The sequence below is a fragment of the Lasioglossum baleicum genome, chromosome 10 (genome assembly GCF_051020765.1).
Source record: "Lasioglossum baleicum chromosome 10, iyLasBale1, whole genome shotgun sequence".
Classification (NCBI taxonomy): domain Eukaryota; kingdom Metazoa; phylum Arthropoda; class Insecta; order Hymenoptera; family Halictidae; genus Lasioglossum; species Lasioglossum baleicum.
This window is the reverse complement of record NC_134938.1, coordinates 3521182-3544537: the sequence shown is the minus strand read 5'-3', so window position 1 is coordinate 3544537 and position 23356 is coordinate 3521182. Positions and strand designations below refer to the sequence as shown.

At 42.0% G+C, this 23356-nt stretch overlaps 1 long non-coding RNA gene across 2 annotated transcripts in view; it reads left to right on the top strand.

Annotated features, from left to right (window-relative positions):
- The window catches only part of LOC143212755 (uncharacterized), a 31886-nt gene extending 16444 nt beyond the window's left edge, over positions 1 to 15442 (top strand). Inside the window, exons 2-3 of one of the 2 annotated variants that reach the window (XR_013009758.1) lie at positions 2155 to 2240; positions 12015 to 15442. This is a non-coding gene — a long non-coding RNA (uncharacterized LOC143212755). Of the gene's footprint in view, positions 1 to 2154; positions 2241 to 2327; positions 3110 to 12014 lie in introns of those variants that run through there. The other variant, XR_013009759.1, reaches the window with a different exon arrangement.
- Positions 15443 to 23356: the final 7914 nt, after the last annotated feature.

The following is a 23356-nucleotide window of genomic DNA, read 5'->3' as shown; positions in this document are numbered from 1 at the left end:
CAAAGAGGATCACCAATCCCAACGTTTGTTCCCGAATTTTTTTTAACGACCGTTCGACCGCGCGATCCCGCGAAATTTGATCTTAAACGTTGCGCGCAACAGTTACTGCTGTTTTAGAAACTTTCATACACGGCGGCAAAACTAAGCGGCATATAAGAACACGAATGAAAAGTATATTCTAGTAATAATTGTCCTCTTCCTTTATTCCTAATATGATTGTTTATGTTCCTGTATAAATTCTTGTCCCTGCCACGAAACAATAAAACAGTGTCTATTAACAACGTGCCATGCCGTGTTCTGTTCAGGCCATAAGGCATTTTCGTTATTAAAAAAGAAATATATAAAAAAAATTTTTTTAGACATTAGAGACTATAAATAAAAGCGTGGAGCGCTAAACTATGTTGACGTAATCTTCGTGGGCGCTCCACTAATTGCAAAACAGTAATACCTTAGAAATTAATGATAGTATTGTGTTACTTTTGCAAATCGCTAAAATTATTTAAAGGAGAAACAAATGTCTGTATAGCTCCTCTATCTTGCAATTAACGCAATTGATTGATTGTGTCTATGGAAGAGAAGAATGTTATTTTAATTTAAAAGAAAGGACTAATACTCTTTTTTATCTGAGCAGTTTTAATCTCGATCGAGACTACCCCTGTTGTTGAAAAATTTCCAAATAAATAAACAATCACGTCGCACCCTCCTACATTAATGGTTTATGTAGTTAATGGTTTTTCGTGGTTGTTACTTTCCCCTAATTTCTCATCGGTCAATGTTTCGTTATCGATCAAGACCGGTGTCGGTGAAGTTTGTTGCCGATGAAATCTGTTGCCCGTGAATTCTGTGCCGATGGTTTCCACGGGTTCCGATACAATAGCTACACAGATATTTATTTCTTTTTATAGCAACTGCAAGAGTTGCAAGCAATACCACTCGATTTTCTCGAAAACAACGCCTCGCATGAAAAAATTGTATTCGATATTTTCGGCTTATATTTTTTTAAATGTAGAATCTCTCCCTTTTCTGTACATAGTTGTTGGACACGGATCCGAAATTTAGATGCACATTGCAATTAGAATAACCAGTGGAAAAATGTTGGAAATAGTTAAAGCCGGTATCGGTGTATGAGAACCTCTTTATCTCGTCAGCGTGCAACGGGGATGACGATTTTCCGATTTACAACGTTCCGCTTCTCGTGTCGCATTAACGTTTTACCGGGTTTGGTTAGCTCCGTGCTGCTCGGACATTCGGTTTTTCCGTGGGTCGCCGGGGGCGTTCCCGCGATTTTGCAATTTCGCGGCAAACTATCGCGTTACCGCGATCGATTTCATCGCCAGACCAGCCGATATTAAATTTCAATAAGCGCCTACGCGATAATCCGCGTTGCGCCGCGCACGGTCCGTCGCCTCGCAACGAGACGGGATTACGATCCTTATTGAAATCGTAAATATCGACACGGCCACTTGCAAAATTAACGCGGTCAATTAATCCGATCGGTCTATTCCCGATCCCTTCCCTTGTTGTGCTCGCGAAAATTTTCATCCACCCATATGCATGTACGTCGGCTCGCTGGCCTTTTGTGTCACGATTCGCAGAAACGAATACAGGCATCGTTCATTTATTCTGGACAACCACACGAAATTACGTTGTCAGAATTAGATTCAGAATTTTGGAACTTTCTAAACGCTATCAGTGCAATACACTTGCACTCCCGCTCATAAGTCTTAGAATACCTCTGGTTTTTAGTAAAACTCTGGTATTTCGTACACAGTTATTGTAAAAAGTATTCGTACGCCCTTTAGAATAGAATAACTTTTTTATAACTGTACCAAACAACCTGATTTTTTATAATCAATTAGAAGCATTCGTTTGCGAAATGACATGCAAAAGAGATTTTACAAATATTTATAATTTACAAGGTTACATGCTTTTCCATTTTCATTTTTATTATTATAAAAAGATATTATTCTTGTTTTTATAGAAAAGGCATTTTTGAAACTTTTTTATTTGGGCCTTTAAAGAAAATTTAAAATATTATTTGCCAACCCAATACTTCCTCACGTAATTCTCAGTAATTGCAATTTTTTTAAGATCTTTTTTGCATGTCATTTGGATTTTGGTTTTTTAGCTAACTGGTTTTTTATGCATTTTCAGGTTTAATTGAAGACCAAGATTTTTGATGAATAGTTTCGCCTCCGGGAACATTGAGGACTCTGATACATCTTTACCTATGCACAAAAGTAAACATTTTCTTTCCTACACTTTGAATTACATTAAGTTACCCGAAATTCGTGTTTTTTCACATAAAATCTACCTTTCTTTTCAAGAACTACAATTTTAACACGGGGGTTTTCAAAATATTGCTTTCTTTAGCTGAAATGCAAATTTTTAAAAAACTTGGAAACCTCCTCGTAGGGAAACAGGAGGAATCAAAGAAAAAATGTTAATATTGGGAATATTAGGATGGTCAGGGTTATGATGTCAGACTTCAATTATGGTCAAAACCCAAAATAATTTTCCCACAATCGTGTTGCACCTGAGAAAAGATTGATTTCTTGTGGATTTCTTAACAGAAATGAACGGTGAGGTAAAAATAAATTTGTATATACTTTGCTAATGCGCACATATTCAATCAATTTTAAGCACTTGTTTTTCTCTTAACCGCAGTGACGTATGCATGTAAGTGTTTAGCATTACTCGAACTTGCTGATAATTATGGTATCCGTCATTTTGAAGGACCATGGTCAAACAATATGTATATTCATTAACTCATTTACACCGTATACGATACACTTCATTAAATAAGAAGAATAAATTGCCATACCTCTAAATATGCATGAGTCTACTTATACCATAATGGAACAGGCGAATCTCAATAATTTTAAACGTCCTTTATTTTTTCTCTTTACTGAGAAAATCTCACTAGAGATTTACACATGACATGCATACAATTCATGTATAAGTATGCAAGTGTTCTTAGGTTTTCAATAAATTTTCAATAAATTCATAAGAGCAATTCTAAAGTTTACCATGATACAAGTCTCTAGATTCGCAAATCTCAAATTGTTTTAAAAATAAAAAATACGCAAGCAACTTACAATGTTTTTGGCGATTAATATTTCTTTATTTTATATTAATTATGCTTAAGAGTGTAATCTTATCTCTTGTAAATTCTTAATGAGTTTTGTCCTTTGAATCTCATAAAGTTCGCATTGCCATAATATATGATTAATGTCTCCGTTTTCGTAAGTACATTTGCATCTAGAATCGCTTGTAATATTTATACGAGTAAGCGAGCCAGTGAAATTGTAGTGTCCGATCTTACATGATTTATAACGACTATGAAATCTCCCCAGAAATTGCCGTATGAATACCAGAGTTTATCGTTGTGATTATAGAAATACTGGGCAATATTTTGTGCCCTTAACAATTTGGCCGCCGCATTGGTCATATTACTCATATTATATGAGTGATAATTAGACTGCGGATTTTATGCATTCATGACAAAAATCAGCACGTACAATTTAAGCCAGTGGACATGCTAAAAATATTTAAGAACGTGAATTTATTAGTTTCAGCTTGACAGAACAATTAAAAGAAGAATTTTTCTTTGTCACCTGTGTCCTGCAATCAAAGCGAACATTTTTCATTTTGCATGGTTCTCTGGTGTCATTTTAACCAGAACAATGTCGCAAACATATTGGTAAAATTTCATTAAAAATAACCTACAAAATAAAGAAGTAAACAAGAAGATAATAAGAAAATGAGATAAACAATAAACAATAGTATCCGGTCCCGATCTATGTCACAGCACAGAACCACAGATTGGGACTTTACTGTATTTCTCTATCTTCACGAAGTGTAAAATAAAAAATCTGAAATCCGTCATTTTGACGGCCTGGCTAGTTTCATTGTTGAAGAACGCATAGAACAGTATGTAGCACATAAGAGGAATGAAGGAAAATGAAAATGCTTACTACAATCCACTTTTCGTTAATTTTCTGACTCGTAGTTTTGTGGCGGGGTGTAGAACGCAGTAATCGGAATCCATGTGCAATCTTGCCGCGAGGTCGACCACTCAAAATTGCGACATAAGGCGTATCAGTTACGGTGTTCTCGCGAGAACACAAGGGCGTACTGTGTATCTAGGGTCGCTGGCAGGCAGTCGCTGGTTGGATTACGAGTGGCGCGAGTTACCACCCTCGCGTTGCCGCGTTACTCTGTGCATTCGAAGTCGGAGAATCGCGGCGGATACGCGTGTATCCGTACGAGCGCCTCTGTAATACGGCTGAACGTACACATGCTTGCGATGAAACGCGAAGGGCGAGAGGGAGATAGAGAGAGAGAGCGAATAAGAGAGTGTATCGTGGTAACGCGGAGCGGTTGGCTCGAAAGCCGCATAGTCGGGCAAACACAGCAAACCGGCTGGCTCTGGGGTTGGTTGTCGTTCACGCGGCTCTATAGTGGAATAGGTGGAGAAGATATGAGGAAAGGTGGGGTCAAAGAGAGCCAGAGGGGCCGCCGAGCGAGTCTGTTAATTGGACTAATTACAGTAATTACTGAAACTTTCAGCAGGCTACGAGCGAGCAAGACTGTGCGGGGGGGGCCGTGGGAGGGTCGCAGGGATACAGAGACGTAATACGGCACCGGCGCGACCACATACCATCCTACCCAGTTTGCCTGCATCGTCACACCACCAACATCGAACCTGACACCAACACCTCGATGCCCATCGAACGCGACGCGACACCGAGCCAGGTATTAGCGATAGCGCGTCGAGCACCCTCGCGCCTGGATACGCTTGTTTTCGCGTTTAACCTCCTTCGAGCCCCGCCACACGATTCCAACCCCCCTTCAAACAGACACCCGTAACCCACTACCGAGACACCCGAGCCAGCTTTGATCGAATTAGCGATTATCGTTTGATATTTAGGGGGACACGTTACACGCTGACCTGCGACGCAGCCTAGGGGGAGACGTTTTACGACCATGATGGGAACGAATATGCGAACTCTCGGGCTCAACCCCTCGTTACGATCAATCCCCGTTTCCTACCCTTCTTCGTCCCACCCGGACGCGATTCCTCCAAAGATATGCTGATCGGTAGATCGGTAGATTATGAAGAAATTAGTTGGGTGAAATATTGTTGAAATAAAACAGTTCAGGAAAGAACTCGGAATACAAGAATTGTTGCGGTTACAATGGAATGTATGCGTCACCAGTCGAAATGACGATCGGCACGAGTGGGTAAAACGTGAGGTCTTTCTCGCTAAATGCTATTGGTGGCTGTCAAACAAATATTAAACAACGTAGCGTCTTCAGACTTGAAACTTAAACTTTATAAAGATTGTACTTTCGACTATAGTAAGTTTTCAAATAACAACAGCCAGCTATATGTCAAGGTCGGATACTTCTGGGACTACCCTCGTAGCAGTTGAAACAAGGTTCGAAAGCTTTTTTAACTCTCTGAGACACACTTGCCCCATTTTCGGGGCAAGTGCGTCCTAGTTGACAGTTTGTACAATATCCTATCAAAATGATCGTTTTCAAGCAAAATTAGAATCCTACATGATATTAATTCATCAGTAATAACTGTGGCAAGAGTTTGATGAAAACACATCAGTTTAAAGTCCAACTTTACAAGAACTAGTGCGCACTTGCCCCACTTCACCTTATACATCATACAGAATTCTAAAATTAGAGAGCTAAGGAGGAAATAAATTTTGGTATATATTCGTCTCATTACACCAATACTTGTCGGCATAAATTGGAAAAGAATTAAGTCCCCTTTTGTTTGATTGTTTTACGTCGCTTCTTCAACCTAATAGTTATGGTTTTTGTAATTTTGTGTTGACTAGCGTCAAGTGTTAACCCTTTGCACTCGAATGGCGAGTCTGAGGCGCCATCAAAAATTGCCATGCCATTATTCAAAACAGTTTTAACATTATTAAATTTGTCTGTATTCTATAAATTGTAAAAAGCTCAACTGTTATATATAAGAAAACAGGTTCAATTTGATGTGCACAATGTAAGAAAGGTTATACAGAACAAAAATGATCTGGGTTGAAACAAATATCTTGAGTTTGGAATTCAAATTGTTCGAGTGCAAAGGGTTAAAAAGTATAATAAACCGTTAAAAACTAGTGACAAGAAAGAAAATAAATGTCTATTTCACTCTCCAGTTCGTTGGAAATCAGGTAGATAATGTTTACTTTGCATAAAAATCCGCTGTCTACTAATGATTGATGTTTCCGTTGATGGATCTCATTCCTTTGATGATGGACGTAAATCGTATTTATTAATTTGAATTAATATAGAAATTCACAGCAATAATTCGACGATTTAAAGGTTAAAGTGAATTTGAGGGATGTGTGCGAGGAGTTTCAATTATTTCGTCGAACCCCTGTATAACGTTTGTGACAAGTTGCTACTTGACTCGTTCATAATTTATAGGCGTAGATAAGTGGCTTCGGGGACAATCGGTGGCCAATGTGTCTCTGTCTGGAGCCGATCGGACATCATATTGCCAGCCGGTGACAATGAGTTATCGGTCGTGCGTCTTCATTGCGGCTAATGGAGAAGTTCCGATGAAAACCGAAATGAAGTGGGAACAGTCTTTGTCCGCAATGGAGCCGGATAGTATTAATCATAACGGGAATTATTTGGACGGTAATTAACGAGTGGATCCTCTGTTTAATCGATGGGCGGAAAATGTTTCGCGGTTTCGAGCGAATGATATCGGAACGGGGCTGTCGGAGAGCCGTGTTTCGATTTCGTTCCTCTTCATTTAATCACTTCTGCCCGAAGGATCGCATCTATAATAATTCAAAGCTTATCGGAAGCGAATCGCGTGTCGATTCAACGAAGCCTCGATAAAACGCTTGCAGCGACAGTTATTTTTTACATCCGCGAATCCGTACTATCGTATAAAAATTCGACGTCCAGTCCTTCTTTGTCTCCCGCCGAGAACGTTTCTAATATTTCTGTTAAATAGTTCGGCACACAGTTTCATCAAGCGCACTAACACGTCGTACGAATTAATTGTACAACACACACGAACGATCCTACTTTATTTCATAAACGTTGAAGTGTTTTTCACTGAATCAATTTTTCGAAAGCAATTTTATTCGTCTGTTCGATTTAAAATTGTTATTCGACGAAGCAAGTTGTTTAATTCTCGCATTGTGTTCACACAGAACAACCGGGTTTACGCTCCCCCCGTGAAACGGCGCGGCGTCAGAATTGAAAACCAATTGGAGAAACGTGTTAATCCATCGCTAGACTGCGATGCATAAAGAGTAGACATACAACGTTTATTTAAACGTTTATCGAACATAATGGAATTCTAAAAGTTAAATATCACTTTCGCATTAAATTGACGTGCACACGGTACGAGGATTGAACGTATCATCGCGCGATAATAATCATACGGAGGCTGGCTAATTAAATGCAATAAACGTGGCTGCACGTTGAAATTTTTCCTTAAAAGTGTTATTAATCTGTACTAAAATAATTAATGAATGCATTCGTGTAAAGTACCGTTTTTCGATATGACGACGCGTGTAACATAATAAATTAATGTTCGCAGATCTTTCGTCACTCCGTGTAATCATTTATCCTGTATAATTTTATTTCTCGTGTACAGTCGAGAATGTACGCGCATCGAAATTAAATGGCGCGTGATATAAAACTTTCGGTAGACAATGTATTCGTTTCAATATTTACCGAAGCTGGAACCGCGATGAAGTGAAAATATCGCGACAGAATTGCAAGCGGGTCGAGAAGTCGACAGAAATAGCAGGAAAGAAATAAAATGCCGTAGCGTATTCGCGAGATATTTATCCAAGCGAATGCAATAACACGGATAACTTGCAGATTGTCGGTGCCACGGTTCCGAATTAGATAGAGCTACATGGAAATTACGTCGGTAATATACTTACATTAGCTCCCCCATGAATGGGTAAACACGTTGCTCTATCCACGGGGTATACATATATTTCCAGTAACAAATGGCTTCAGACAAAGCCCGGGGACAGATCTAGTAAGCAAAACCTGTCACTTTCTCCTCCGTGTGGAAAATATACGCGACACATGAATAGACATTTAATCGTGACGTCAGAATGTCCACCATTGTCGCGTTAACACGCGAAAGTTTGCAGACGACGCGTCGTATAATATTCGCACGCTCTAAAAACAGCGATAACTATTTTTAATGTTGGACTATACGATTGAAACTTCTTTGGGAAGCTAGAGCAATCAGTTTTTACTACAGGATGTGAAAAGAAATTTTTTCGAAAATTGCAATTGGTGGTTTACAACTATTTGATGTTTTAAAAAATACATTTTGTAGATGCGAAACGTATCCTGAGAATTTCGTGAAAATCGGTCGACGTTGCAATGAGCTAGAAACGTTTAAAGATGGTAAAAATTGCAGATTTTCACGATTTTCGACCTATAACGGCTGTAAATCTAAGGATTCTTGCATCTTTCAATGTCTGGCGTTTATTTCTGCATCAACCAATTTCAATAAAAATTTCACAATGCACATAATTGACACAGGTCTACAAAACGTATTTTTAAAACTTCGTGGAATTTTAAGAAAGTTGTAGAATGTAACTTGTAGTGGTTTCTCTGCAATTCCGAGCAATTGCAATTTTTGGAAAAATTTCTTTTCAAATCCTGTAGTAATCTAATTGCTGTAGCTTCTCAAAAAGGTTCAAATCGTATAGTCCAATATTAAAAAAGGTATCGGTATTTTGAGAGCGTCCGAATATTAGTGAGTAGACTGCGAATTTTTAATGGTCAATGCAAAATAATAATGTTCTGTGTCTGTTATATGAACTAGGAGCTACTTAGAAAGTTTATACGTGCATGGGTAATTACAGTCACTGAATTCCTAATGAAGGGGGCTATCATTGTAGGTGTTTAAAGAAGAATGCTTCCAAGCTAATTCTTTTCTTAAAATGTTCGTATTAGTCCGAACTAGGTTATACGATAAGTAAAATTGGAAAAGTATCACGGAATAATGGAAAATTCGGGAAAAACTAAAAGTGCTTTTAGAATCATATTTCAATACAACAAAAAAACGAACGTCGCAGCTTTTAATCAATATTTCAATAGAAATTTAGATTATCGACGTCTGTTTGCATTATCGACATTATAAACATTCGCCAGTTAGTTAATTTCGATTACAATTTATTTCGTTACACACAAAATAAAATGCGTACCACTAACCCTACTCGCGAAGCTCGCGAGCAACAACTCCCCTCTAGCTTATAATAATACAGTCTCTAGGACAATCTACTAAATTATTTACAACAAGACATTAACACGTTGTAGATGCCCGACACCAACCGATCGGCTGCGCCAAAAAAGCGGTCTATCAAAAAAAGGTCGAAACGAATTATCAATCCCATCAGAGGCGAGGATCGAAAAACAGACGGCAAGAAGTCCTTCCGTCCCCTCGGAATTTCGATAAGCGCGATTCGATATCCTGTCGTTTGTAGCGAGGCGAACGATCCTATCCAGCGGGGCGTAATACACGGGAGACTGTCCTTGTTATTTTTCGTCGTATCTGTCAAGAGCGGCGGAAACCGTATCGAGAGCGAGAACGAGGGGAGACGACGTAAAGAGGGGACGGATGCTGGGAACTGGGAACAGCCTGTGGGAGAAGATGTCGCCGGAGCACGCGACGCGCGCGGTCCTCTCGCAATCTCGTAATATTCCCGAAGGAGAACGCGCGATCTCTGAAATCCCCGGAGATCTCGGCGAAATGAAGCTCGGCCCCGGCAAAGGGACGAGCGGAATGGTGATGAAGCCGCCGTTCACCGTCGCTCCCACACAGGGAGACACGAGCCGTACGCACGTACGCACCCCTCTCTCCTCCATACACATACACACACAAACAAACCTACACAAAGATACGGAGGATGAGACCGGCGCTCATCGGGTTGTTCGCAGCCACGCCACGCGTGTGTGGACGCCTGCGACTGTTTGGAGCATCCACACGATTACGCGTACAAGGTTCGAGGGAACATGTGCCTGGGAGGCTTGTCGGGGAGAGATCAGAAGGTACACTGGAGTGCCACAGGGGTGAGTGGCGCCGAAGTGGTGTGAGATTAAAAAAGAGAAGAGGGGAAAAAAGAGAGGACCGAGAGGCGCGGGGGTGGGCCGTACAGTAGGTGGAGGAGACGGTAAACCCGAAGAGAGAGAGAGAGAGAGGGGGGGGGGAAGAAAGTGAGAAAAAAGGGAACGTTGGTTTAGAGAGGAGCGAAAGAGAGGCGAACGCCCGTGATGGTGGGGATTGCGGAATGGCCGAAGTTGCCTGCTGCCGTCGTGATAAAAAGTAAATGAGGAACAAAGGTCCCGCCTTTAGCGAACAGGGGGTAGAAAATATAGGGGCGAGGGAGCCGAGGAGAAACCGAGCACGAGAGCAAGAGAGGACGAGAAAAAAAGAGGAACCTGCACGAGAGGAAAGAGGAGAGTGAGGGGGGGAGAGAGAGAAAGAGGCTACGACCGTCGGCAGACGTGCTGAGAATAATGCCGACGGAATTACACGGCCGATAGGGGAACGGGTACTGTTGGTGGCGGTAGCTATGCGTTAGTGGATCGACGATGCCGGAGGGTTGGAAAATCGGGGAAAATTAATTGGTAGACCCTACACAGGTAATTAAGTTTTCAGAACGCCTCGCCTTTACTCGTGCCCGCCCTGTCTCCGCTTCCGAGGAACCCCGCTGGTCGTGATCCTCTTTTCTCGATCGCTTCTCTCTCTCTCACCCTCTCTCGCTCACCCCTTCTGAACTGGCAGACGTCTTTCCCCGTCACTCGGGGGGTGGATAGTTCGCCAGCCCCGATTCTCTCCACTCGTCCCCGTCGCCTCGATAAATCATGGACCGTTCGTGATCGGAGCCCGATCGAGCCCGGTGCTCCGTTGATTTTTATTGCTTTCCCAGTCGCGATTTATTTCACTTCGTTACGCCGATATCGAAAGTTGTTTGCCGCCCTCGCCGGGTCACGGCAGGGGGGAATAGGTCGGCTGGAGGCGAGCGACAGCGTAAAAATCTCGTGCAGCCGACGCCCACGCGACTATTCCGCACGATGGCAATCTGCGAGACGTTATCCCGCGGCTCGGCGGGCCGCCTCGAAAGCTCTCCGTGTCGGGGAATACGTCTTATCTTCATCTCGGCCGAACGAGATGTGCGAAACCGTCTTTCGGCGCCCCGGGCCACAGTTATGGATCGTGACGGGCCCGTCGATAACGCTTTCCGGCTGACTGATCGTCAATGATGTTCCATTTCCGTTTTGCGTGATGCGTGAGCCCGCGTCCGCCGATCTCGCCACCGCCGACATAATCACTTGCGGCCGGGCACGAGCAGACTTACCGTTCGCACCAAATCACCGGGTCAGCTAATCTTTCCTATTCAGCGCTACCGTTAGTGATTGGCGAAACGCACTTTAAAAAATACAGTCGAATAACAAATATCGTTTACTCTTTCGAATCAGTCATTTTCTTACGGTTTACCGTTTTTCGGATCAGGGAACCTGCTCGGCTTTCCTTCGTTCTTGAGTGGACCAAGGGGTTGCCAGGAAGAACGCCTCATGTCGCATACTTTCACTTTCGAGATATTGCCATTTAAATATTGCCTTTTCGAGCCTTCCGAATTGACCTTCATGACTTCTCTGGTCAATACGTAAATCTTATACTATAAAGTTCAATTAATGCATAACCTCAAATTTTTGACATTGTGACATGCGACGTCTTTCCCGACAACGACAGAGATTTGTCAGGCAGACACCAGGCAGATATCTTCTGTTAGAAATGGATAGAATATGATTAGACTGATTTTATGCATTTATGGGAAAAATGAGTAGGTTTAATTTAAAACAATGAAAACATTAGAAGAAGTTAAAAATACAGTTATATTATTTTGAAAAGAAAAAAGAATATTTAAAAAAGAAAACTTCTATTTCGTTCCAGATTGTTGCAATTCACGTAGAAAATTTTTATTTTGCAGAAAGATCCACTGTCTAAATATGACGTACCCTCTCGTCTGGCACTAACCTGTGTCGAAGGACCAACTTCAAAAACAGAAGAGGGGTAGAAATTTCCTATTCTGAAAACAAACATTGGTGTCGTTTTGGGAGAGTACAGGTTTGTGTGATCACCACAGATATACGTTATAGTTCGTTTCAGATCTTTAGCTGAGAGGACGCCCTGAACAGTGTGTTCGAAAAAGTACGAGAGACACCCCTGATAGACAGTGAGAACGTAAACACTGATCCTAGCCATCAACTGGCGTACGGACTGTAGGTATCCCCACTATTGGCACGTTGATGGGGCAATTCATCGGCACGTGACGTCATGCGATCCCTTCGAGAGACTTTTTGCCAGAACGCTGCTCCTATCATCGACGACGACCATCTATCGTTCCCGCTGCGGAAAACGAGCCGAGAATCCCCTGTTTATTCGTGATCCGGTGTAATGTATTTTCGTAATAGTTTTCTCGCGCTGAGGGGAGCTGCGATAAGAACTTAAAGGGCGGCTGTAAATTAAGTTCAGGTTTTACGATTGCCCCCGCGAATTTACGATTCGGTTTCGACTGTGCTTCGCCCCGTGCAATCTCGCACGCGCGTTTGTTCGCGCATAGTAAAACGGCGGACGCGCGTGATTCATCGTGCAACCGTAAAATCAGTTTTTGTAAAAAAGCGACTTCCTTCGGGAGATCGTTTAAGCGTTTATTTGGGCTACGTGCACGAGCGGGTCTGTTCTACTTGACCGACAGTGACTTCCTCGATAATGTTTACGACGACGCTATTTCCCCAATTTATGTTTTCATCGACATTCTGGCTTCACCGTCGTACACAGTTACTCAGCAAAATCAGCGTGCACAAGCTATAAAAGTTCTACTTGTTCGATTAACCCTTTGCCGTATCATTTTATTCGCAGTTACAGCGATTAAAACGTGTCTTCATCCCGAAGAATGTCGTAGAAGAAAAAACATACATTTATTTTGATGCTTAAATGTTGATTACAAACGAATCAAGTTTTATTTCATTTAGAAAGAAAGACGTAACAGTCATATTGGGTAAACTTTTCCTCGTGTAACCAGAAATTCTTGCCTTTCTCCTATAAATTTCTACCGTTTTCCTATGTTATCCAGTAGATTTGTACGAGAAGATGTGAGAAATCCAAGTTTCGATCCTAGAGGATCAATGGTTCAAAAGTTATAAATGTTTAAAGTTAAGCAAAAATTTCTGATTACTCAAGGGAAAGGGCAGCCTTCATATTTGTTGGACTGAATTCAAAATCTTCATGACGATTGTGACTCGTTAAAATACGGCAAGGGGTTAACAAAAATCATTCAATTACTTTTTTAACCCGAGTTAATCGCACGTTATTTAAATATCTCCTTGTATAATATAAATAAAAATTAGTTTTAAAGACACTAAAGAGTTCTATCCAGACTCCGAAGATGGCAGACAGCGTCCCGAATATATCGATGTATTCAGTTATTAAATTACGCGGTCCGGAATGATCGTAACCGGCTATCGAGTACAAAAATGGGCGGACGCTTGCAGTCTCAACGCAAGCGTCTCCGACATAATTCACGGACTATCAGAAGCAATTAAAAGACGTGGCACTCGATTTATTAAGAACTTCGAACGCTGGCGCAATAAATATTTCACTCGTCTCGCGCGCGCGCGCGTACCAGAAACAAAGAACACGGAGATGAAAGGCGACAGGGGAGCAATAAAATAGAGGCAAGTGGCGTCGGGAAGGACAGACGGAGAGTGAATCAGAGAGTCAGATAATCGTGTATCAACGATTAAAGCTAACCCACCGGCGACGTTGATTATGGTCTGCCGGATTGATTTATCGCGTTCGCCGGACCGGACCGGACCGGACCGGACCGGCCCGCGTACCAATGGCGTCCCACTCGTTTCCGGTTTAAGGGACGTCCAAAGAACGTCCTTGGCCGTGCGCTGATATTCGTGAAAAGAGAGACGCGCCGCACTTTATAGATGTTTTACGGCCGTGATCCTATCCAAACGGGAGGAGACATACGGCAGTCTGCCAATAGCACGGGAATACTAACGGCGGGGGTAATATTCGACGTCGCGGAAAATTCGGACGTCGAAAGAACTTGGACGGGCCGGGAGGAGGGCGGAATTTACGAGCCGGTAGTCGCGTACCGGAATACGGTTTGAATTTTGAATCACATCCACGGTTGCCCGTCCCCCTGTGGAATCGTCGTGCTCGTGAACACGGAATCGCGCACATTTTCGCCAGTCGTTCCTGCGCAATGAATCAATCGGTCCGCTGTACAGGCATTAGAAACGGAGAAATCGCAACGTCTTAAATCACGATACAACATTCTTTTCTTTAACGTTATTCCGTGTTTAGCAGACTGCGAATGTTTGTGGGAAGTAAACGTTATTTTCTAGACTACTTTAATAGCAATTGATAAATAGCAATTGTAAGTATAATTTATAGACAGCTAAGTCAATAATTAATTAAAATAGAGGTTCTATATTCCATAGGTTACATTGCAAAATATTACACCTCATTTCCCGTACTGGAAAGCTGCAGCGAGAAACGACTCTTACGTTGTAGTCACTATGAGTCCCATCAATTAAAACAGTGTTAAATCAATAAATTTTAGGAATAAAAGTGAAAAATTAGTGCCGAATTAAATTTTACGATTCATAAAAAACGATTTGTTTTGCGAGTTACAGCTGTCACCGCATTATTAGAAGGTAGGTTAAGATACACTTGATTTAGAGAATTTTTATTTCGTGTAAAAAACCAATTGCTGTGTATACTTTTATATTTTCATTAATTAACATGAGATAATGAACCAAAAAATGTTTAAAGTTAAAATAATATTCATTCATTATCAGTAGAAAAGGTGGATTATGAACTCTTATTCATAAACCTCCTTATTTGATTGTGTATAAATTGATTCAAATGTTATTTAACATGTAATTCATAACATTAACATTATATATTGTAACATAAGTAATTTCATGAATATAAAGAAAAATTAAAAGGCAGAATTTCTGGATATTTCATATTGAAAAAACTTATTTTAAAAAACTGCACCTCTAAATGGCTTATAGAGAGAATATCTCCTTATGTTTTTGTTATGTAGACTCGTAACAGGTGAATTTTTATTCTACAGATATACTCGAATGATATATTAAAGGCTGCATGTAGAAAAAGAAATTCTAGCTAAATTATTACTTTCCTGATGCAATGCTACCAGAATATACAAATTCATTATGCATAATGAAATCCTCCGACTTTTAATTTTTCTTTTAAAGAGCTTCATTCTCATAATGAAGCTTTCAAATGGCAAGACTAATTTCAGTAGAAGTGTAATACCTTTTTCAAGACGAATCATTTCGTGCTAATTGTATTCCAGTGTCCGTATGTTTAAACGTTTATACCTCGTTACGTAATCGTTTTAGACTAGATCTGAATTCTCGCCAGTATCTCTGACAATCGTTGCCCTCGATAAACCATCCGAGGGACCCTGTATGACTGCACACAACTGTATCTACATCTGTTCTGCAACCGCAAGGGGAGCAAGCACAAATAACGCTACCCTTGTTGAATCTGTCCCTTCGTTTGCGCGACCTCATCATGATCTGTCGCGATTGCAAATCTTCTGGTTGCACGTGACAGTCCTGGCAGTTTCAAAGGAGACGTTCGATCGACACCGAAAAAATAGCTATCTGTTAATATTAGCCCGATGCATTAATCATACGAAATATTTACAAAGAAACTAACGTCACGAAAATTTCTCTTTACTCGGGGAGAAAAGCCTCTTAAGGGGGTAGACTCGTTATTCTAATAAAAGACACACTTTATTTGTATAATGAAGATGTTACAGTGTACAGTGAACCACGAAAGTATCTGAACGCACCTTAAAACAGCATAACTTTTTTATGATCGGACCAAACGACCTGACTTTTTTTTTAGCAATTCGAAGAATTGATTTACCAAATGACATGCAAAAAAGATTTTTAAAATATTGCAATTGCTAAGAATTACATCAGAAAGTAAAAGTGGCACCATTATATAACTTTTTTATTAGAGCCCGCAATGAAAATATAGGATAGGATTTAGGATTTAGGATTCAGGATAGGATGTACCAGAAAAAAAGTCATGAAAATCAATTCGGAAGGCTCGAAAAAATAATACAATTTAACCAATGTCCTATGTCAAAGCATTAGTGAACAAAGCTTTAAATAGCAATATCTCGAAAGTGAAAGAATGTGTCATGAGGCGTTCTTTCTGATAACCACAGATTTATGGAACGTTTGAGAGGGTCCTTTTCAAAAAAATAGGACTTTGACTCAGAAAAATAGGACTTTTAGGGCGACTGCGACTTCGGTTGATCTTTTATCTAGCGCTTTTGAATACTGAAAACCCCATTTTTGCATTATCAAGAAATGAAAAGACGCGTCCTGCATCCAAGAAACGAGTCTACCTCCTTAACCCTTTCGGTCAAGGAATCCTCACATAAGGACATACGAAATAAATGCTTGGTGTATCTAAATTCGGTAAAGTTTGTAAACGTTGTCCTCATATGGAAAAGAAAATAATTCGTGGCCGAAAAGATTAATACAGAAACAAGCCTTCAGTACAGTTTCCAATGCCACTATTTGCCAAGCAAAGATTGATCCGCGAACGGAAGACAGCTGTTTTATTTCCTTCGGTCGAGGGTATGCGATATCGAACCGTCTTTCAATAACAGCCCGCGCGCGTTTCTTCAGGTGTTGCCTGGCTTTGCGATAGAAAGACGACGTCTGTGGTGGCTGAGGCGGAAGAACGGCGAAGAAGACATTGGAACACGTCTCGTGATGGTTGTTGGATTCGCGACTATCCTTCCACGGTGTCCTCCTACCCCGCAATCCACAGTCTCTCGAGTCGGGCCTCGAATATATCCAGGTTTACTCCCCCATAAAAGTTTCATAGCCCGTTGGCATATTCCGCGTCCACACGTCGTTAATTTTAGAGAGCCGGGGCGACACGCTTTATTTTTATCGAGTGACCTCAACACGATCGTTAAACCCCCGCGAGACCCTCTGTTTTTCCAACTTCCATTATGTTCCGCGATGGCCAACCTCGGACACCAGTTTCGCGAGGAAATGTGGCCGTCATGGAGCGGAGATCGTCTTCAGGGGGAGCACTAAACATTTCCACAATATGCTTAATGGTGGGTTGTACAAACTCATTCTCGTAACACTAATTTAGCTGGTGCACTTACTTAAAAGAGATTAACTGTGCGAGTGCGTAATACCAATTTATTGGAACAATAGAATTAGGAATTCAGGTGATAGAGCCTGAAAAATGTCGGCTGATAAGAGACGCTCGTTGCTTTTTACATTCTAATTGATATTTAACTTTTAAGCCAAATTCGAAACTCCTTCTCTTTCTTTTTGGGGTAGTGTTTGGTAGATTTCACGTTGTTCATTCACAAGATTCTCATCTTGATTCTGTAATTCTTTTGTATCATCAACGACTAGTTTTTTTTTACCAAAAATCCTTTTACAAAATTTTTACAAAACAAAATCCTTTAACGAAAGATTTTACAAAAAATACAATCGCGTTAGTTAACGTAGAAATAAAGTTGATTTAAAAGTAAAATTGTACGTCTAAATTAAAATTGAACGTAGGATGTTAACACTAAACGTACCGAGCATTAATAGCAAATGACAAGAACGAATTTATTTAGACTTTGCGCGGTTCTTATTATAATATGTGTTCTATAATAAAGATATTTATTACTATATATAAACTATATACAAACCCTTTAGAATGCAACAGCATTTCTTCATCGAAACGTTTTCTAAGAGTCGCATTCTAAAATCGGACATTTCATATGCAACAACATTGAGACTCGAAGAAGTTTTCGTCAATGGCATTTGTTTCAGCAGGCCGACACCGCGGGCATCGTCTCGAGCGAAACAATCGGCGCGGCGGACACCCTCGTGGCCCGTATTTCTATTTGCATAATTACGCGCGCACGGGTCCGCGAGAACGGAGCCCGCGTCGAATTAATGGCCGTGTACACCCGCCCCGGAAATTCATTTTCGAAGAAGCTCCGTCCGCCGCGATAAACAGGACCTCGGCCCGCGATAATTACCGCGAGTGGAGGCCACCAGCCATCGCCTCGCCTATTACGTATTCATTTGTCGCGCGCGGGATCGACCAGTTAAACGGCGAAACGATAACCGAGCAGGCGGCGGCGGCGGTGCGCGGTACTCCTCGCTTGTAATTACAGGCATTTGCATAAGCCGCGAACTTATCATTGTATCGCGATGTCGTTAACGATCGCGCGGCTCCTCCGCAAGGGATTCCTCGCGATCGTAAAACCCGACGGGTAAGAAACGCCGTTGACCCCTCTTAATCTAGACATAGTTAATCCCGCAGACTTTATGGAACCGTTCAGCCCCTATCTCCGAATTACTTACACCTCGCGACGAAACTATAAGACATACAGCGACTCCCACTAATATTCAAACACTATTAAAAAGACGAGAAGTTTTTACAAATTTACAAATTTTGCAATTGATTTTAAACTAACTTCCCGATGAGCTAGAGACTTGAAATTTTAAACATAGCTCAGAACTGGATGACAATGCAATATTAAAAAAGAAAATTTTTAAAACCCTATGCGTTTAGGAGATATAAACTATTACATTTAACCGTTACACCACGGCGTTTGTTTTCGATATGACGCGGTCGCAATACCGTCTGAAATTCACTACATGTTTCTGTTATAATCTCATCAAAATGTTTAAAATCGATTGAAAAATTTCACACACTCAAGACTAAGAAGCAGAAAATACTGATTTAGCTGTTCTAGCTTCCAAAAAATTCAAAAAAAGTCTGGAATACGTATCGAAGTCCCTATTTCAATATACAATCGTTGGAACGAAAGAAAGAAGTTCAAGAGTGAACGCAGGTTGCCCGCGGTGTGTTTAAACGACGCGACACGGAAACGACTGGAGCAGCGAGGGGTCGGGACCCAGAAGGACGTGCAGAAAAAGGCGTGCGCGCGGATTGAGGAGCGGTGACTTTTTCGAAGAGGTCCGAAAAACACGGGAGACTGGACCACGGTGTAACGGACGGACACGATCAAAGGACTGAGGTGGATGAGGACGAGGTCGACGACAACAACAACGAGCAGGACAACGAGGACGACGACGAGCAGGATGGATCGCCGACAGGGGATGATCGCGATTCACTCGGTTGACGTGGACGTCGATGGTGGGCGTGTCGGCCGTGGGATGGCAACGTGTCAATTTCGAGGAAACAGGTGCTCGACGCCTCTGTGACAGCATGTTCGAGTTCTGCGCGGGGGTGATCCGGCTAACGGGTCTCTCTCGCGCGTGGGATGAACTAGGACAAGGGATGACTGACGCGAGTGAGGTTCGGGGAGAGAGAGAGCGAGAGAGAGAGAATTGGTTGGATGTATCGTGTGCAGCCAGCGATTCGGTGTGCCAGTGAGCTTTCGGTGTGCGTGGCAATCGCTGTTCGTGTAAGTCCGTCGAGAACGATGGAAGGGAGTAACACGGGATCGCGTGTTGAACATACACACAGTTAACGCCGCGCTCGACGGGCTTGGACGGGGGTAATGTCGGCTTTTCGGATGTTGGCAAGGGTTGGTAATAGGCCACCGCCATCCCCTACCCATGTCCCACGCTTACGGTTTCTCGTTGCTACGTCGAACAGCAACCCCACTCCGCACGCCCGCGCGATTGTATCAACAGCCTCATCAGGCTCATCCCCGTTTCCAGCCGCCCCCGTTAGCCCCCCAAACACCCCCGAGACCCGTCGCACCGCCCTCGACCCCTAACCTACTCTGCGCAACTAGCGCGACTCTCGACTGCCACCTACTACTATTCCACACACACACACACACACGCATAGATATACACACACGTGTATAAATGCATCCTCAACCCCTAGGAATTTAACCTCCGTGAACACCGACAGTCAGCCAGTCAGCCAACCAGCAAACCAACTCCGTCGCGCGACGATTATTAATTACTGTCAAGCCGGCCGCCTTCGCGGACGAGGATCGCTGCATCGGCCCGGGAGTGGATAATAAACTCTGGCCCCGTTTCCAAGATAATACAGCCCACCCTCTTATAACACGATCTTCTGGAAACCCGGTTGCGATGGAACATGAGGCAAAAATTCCGACAATCGTCCCGCAACACGATATTCCTGGAGCAATTTATAATTTGCACAGGGTGTTTCAAAATTATGTGCCACCACAGCTGGATTCTGCACCTTTATCGATGGTTATTTGTTTATAAATGTTGCCGCGATGTGACCTTGTATTTAGTACATATCTACTGATCCAGAGCTACAGAATCGCTGTATAATTTTAAAACATGTTTTACATTGGGGGGGTCCAACCTGGGCACTGGTCCAAAATCTTCTCCAATCAATTACTCGCCAACCAAAACAAGCTACCCCCACAAGAGCAGTCAACCCTCTTACAACACGTTATTCTGAAAAACATCATGCGACTGCTTTTTGGCACAAAATTACTATAAAACTTGTATTCTCTCACTTTCAACCCTCAAACGGCCACAAAAAAGCAACGTAAAAGACCGGAAGGGTCCATCGGAAACACATGAAAAATGGTTTGGAAAAAGGAAATAGTAAATTTGCAACGTTCATATTGAAACTGATTTATCAATTCACTTTATATTAGGTTGGGAAAAGAGAAATCCATCATTTCTGCGCTTGAGACAACGTAAAAATAATGGATTTCTTTTTCACCAACCTAATATATTTTTACTTTGTACACTTTGTATTTTTTGTTACTATGTATTTGTACTTTATATATTTTATTTTGAATGCTTTAAGCGTCGGTTTCGATGTAATACAGTATTCCAAATACAGTAGGACCTCGATCACAACCGGATCCCGATTAAAACAAGTATGCGTTTAAATATGATTATATTATGAAGGGAAATAAATTTTCATAAATAAAAAATTCATTTTGCAATGTAATGTACATTTTAATTATGTCCCTCGGGTCTTGATACTCTTGATATAATCTATCCGGGCTGTTTTTGTCTCTCGATCAAGCCGGTTATTCGAGGTGCTACTGTACGCTGTTTCCACGATTCATTTAACACGGTTTCGATACAACACAAAATGAATTAATCGTGTTGTAGAAGTAGTGGTATAGAGGCTCCGCTGTGGCGAGCAGCTTTTCGTGTCGCGACATATGCATATGCATTTTTAACCCTGCTCTGCACTGTTCAGACTTCAGATAGTGATGAGAATGTGTACTAGCGACGATTTTCTTATAGCTCCTCCAAACATGAAATCATCTTGGCGGAAGCGAGGACGTGACTGGGTCAAACAGTTGTACGATCGGAATAATTGAAGATTCGATCGGGTGGAGAAAGACTACTATACAACTCGATCGTAGAGTCTCCACTCGCCGATCTCGCGCTAGGTGCATTGTGCATACGATTGCACGTTAATAATAATGCACGTACAGTGACTCCCACTCATATTCGCACGCTCTCAAAGAAACCATAACTTTTTCAATATTGTACTATGCGATTTGAACTTTTCTGAGAAGCTAGAGCAATTAGTTTACTACACGCAGTAAACAGAAATATTTTCAAAAAATTTGCAATTGTTCGGAATTGATATATATTTAAAAAAATGATGTATAGAAAATTTTAGATTAATTGAACATCGAAAGCACGCCAACTGTCAAGAGTACTCTAACAATTTAAGTTAAACATTTTAAACCCCCAAAAACATCATAATTCCTTACATATGCATTCCAGCACTTTACTTTGTATTTCACATTAATTAATTGGGGGGGGGGGCATTAATTCTTAAAGCGTTGAAGATATGTATGATAATTAGAGTGCGGATCTTCATGCAAAATAAAAAATGTTCGCATTGATAGCAGGACACAGGAGCCAAATAATCTTTGGAACAGGAGCCTTCTTTTAATTATCCTATTGAACTGAAAACAGTACATTGATGTCTTTAAATATCTTTAACATGTCCACTGCTATAAATTGTACGTACCCTTTTTTGTCATAAATGCATAAAATCCGCAGTCTAACGACAATGGTTGGCTAGGACACTTTCGTAATCGACGAAGATTATAATAAAGTTGGATTCTTGAGCATGGATAATGGATTGAACAGCCCATAAGACAGCATAGGAGAAGCAACCGTCTCGCGAGGGTTAAAATGTACCCGCTTGAGTATCATTTTCAAATCGGACACGAACTTCTGCAACGATCAAATAAATAAACACTATCGAAAAAGAACTATGTTGCCCAAAACCGCTCGTATCCGAGCAGTCATGGAACGATCGCCAGCACGAATTCTCCAATATAATAAAGTTCCTTCCGCACAGCCGACCAGCTGTGAAAATACGTACACGTAGCACGTTCGACCTCGGGAAACGTCATGCGAATTTTACGATATTACGGAACGATCGTCTAACAAGACCGTCGGCATGAAAACGGTGATGGGTAGAAAGGGGTGGGGTAGAGGGAGGGGGGGAGGAGGATGGGGAAAAAATTGAAACTACCCGGGCTCGTGCGAACGGATGATGATCCACGATATGTTCCTCGCGGTAGCCATAAAACCGATGCAACGATAAGGCATAAGGTCGGGATTAAAAATTCATTCGAACACGCGAGCCGGGTGTGGAGAAGCGGCGATTTCGATCGCGGAAAGTATACGGGCAACTGTGCCTACGGCTTACACGGCGTCACTATGGAATTAAGAAAACATGACTCCGACCCCTCATCCGATTTAATGCGATTGCCTCGAGGTGAGCCCGACACAGGGGTCGCGGCGGGGGTGTGCGAAGGGAGAGCGCGAAGGGTGTGTGTATATATCGAGAGGGGCCACGTGTTTGCGGATGCGGCCTAGGGGGCTGAACGAGGTAATGGATACGAGAACTCGTCGCGCTATGCATTTGAATTTCAAGGGACTTCTTCTCCCATGGGCTCCGGGGGGAAGTTTCGAACACGGGGTGGAGATTCACTTTCTATTTTGTACGTACGATGACTCCAGCGAAACCGGCTAGCCCTTCCTAGCCCCGCGTTTGCTCTTTTTTTATCACGATGATGCGAGGAACGTCGAGGGTCCCTCGACCGTGGGGTAAGGTGAACGAGACCGGAAGAGGGGCGACCCGGAGGCCGCAGGAACGCTTAAAAATCAGGGGTCGAATGGAACTGTTCACTTCTACACGTAAAAGTTACACTGCTGTGCAAGAGAAAGTAGCACCCTAATATAATAATGATAATAATAACTCATACTTTAAATGCAATAAATC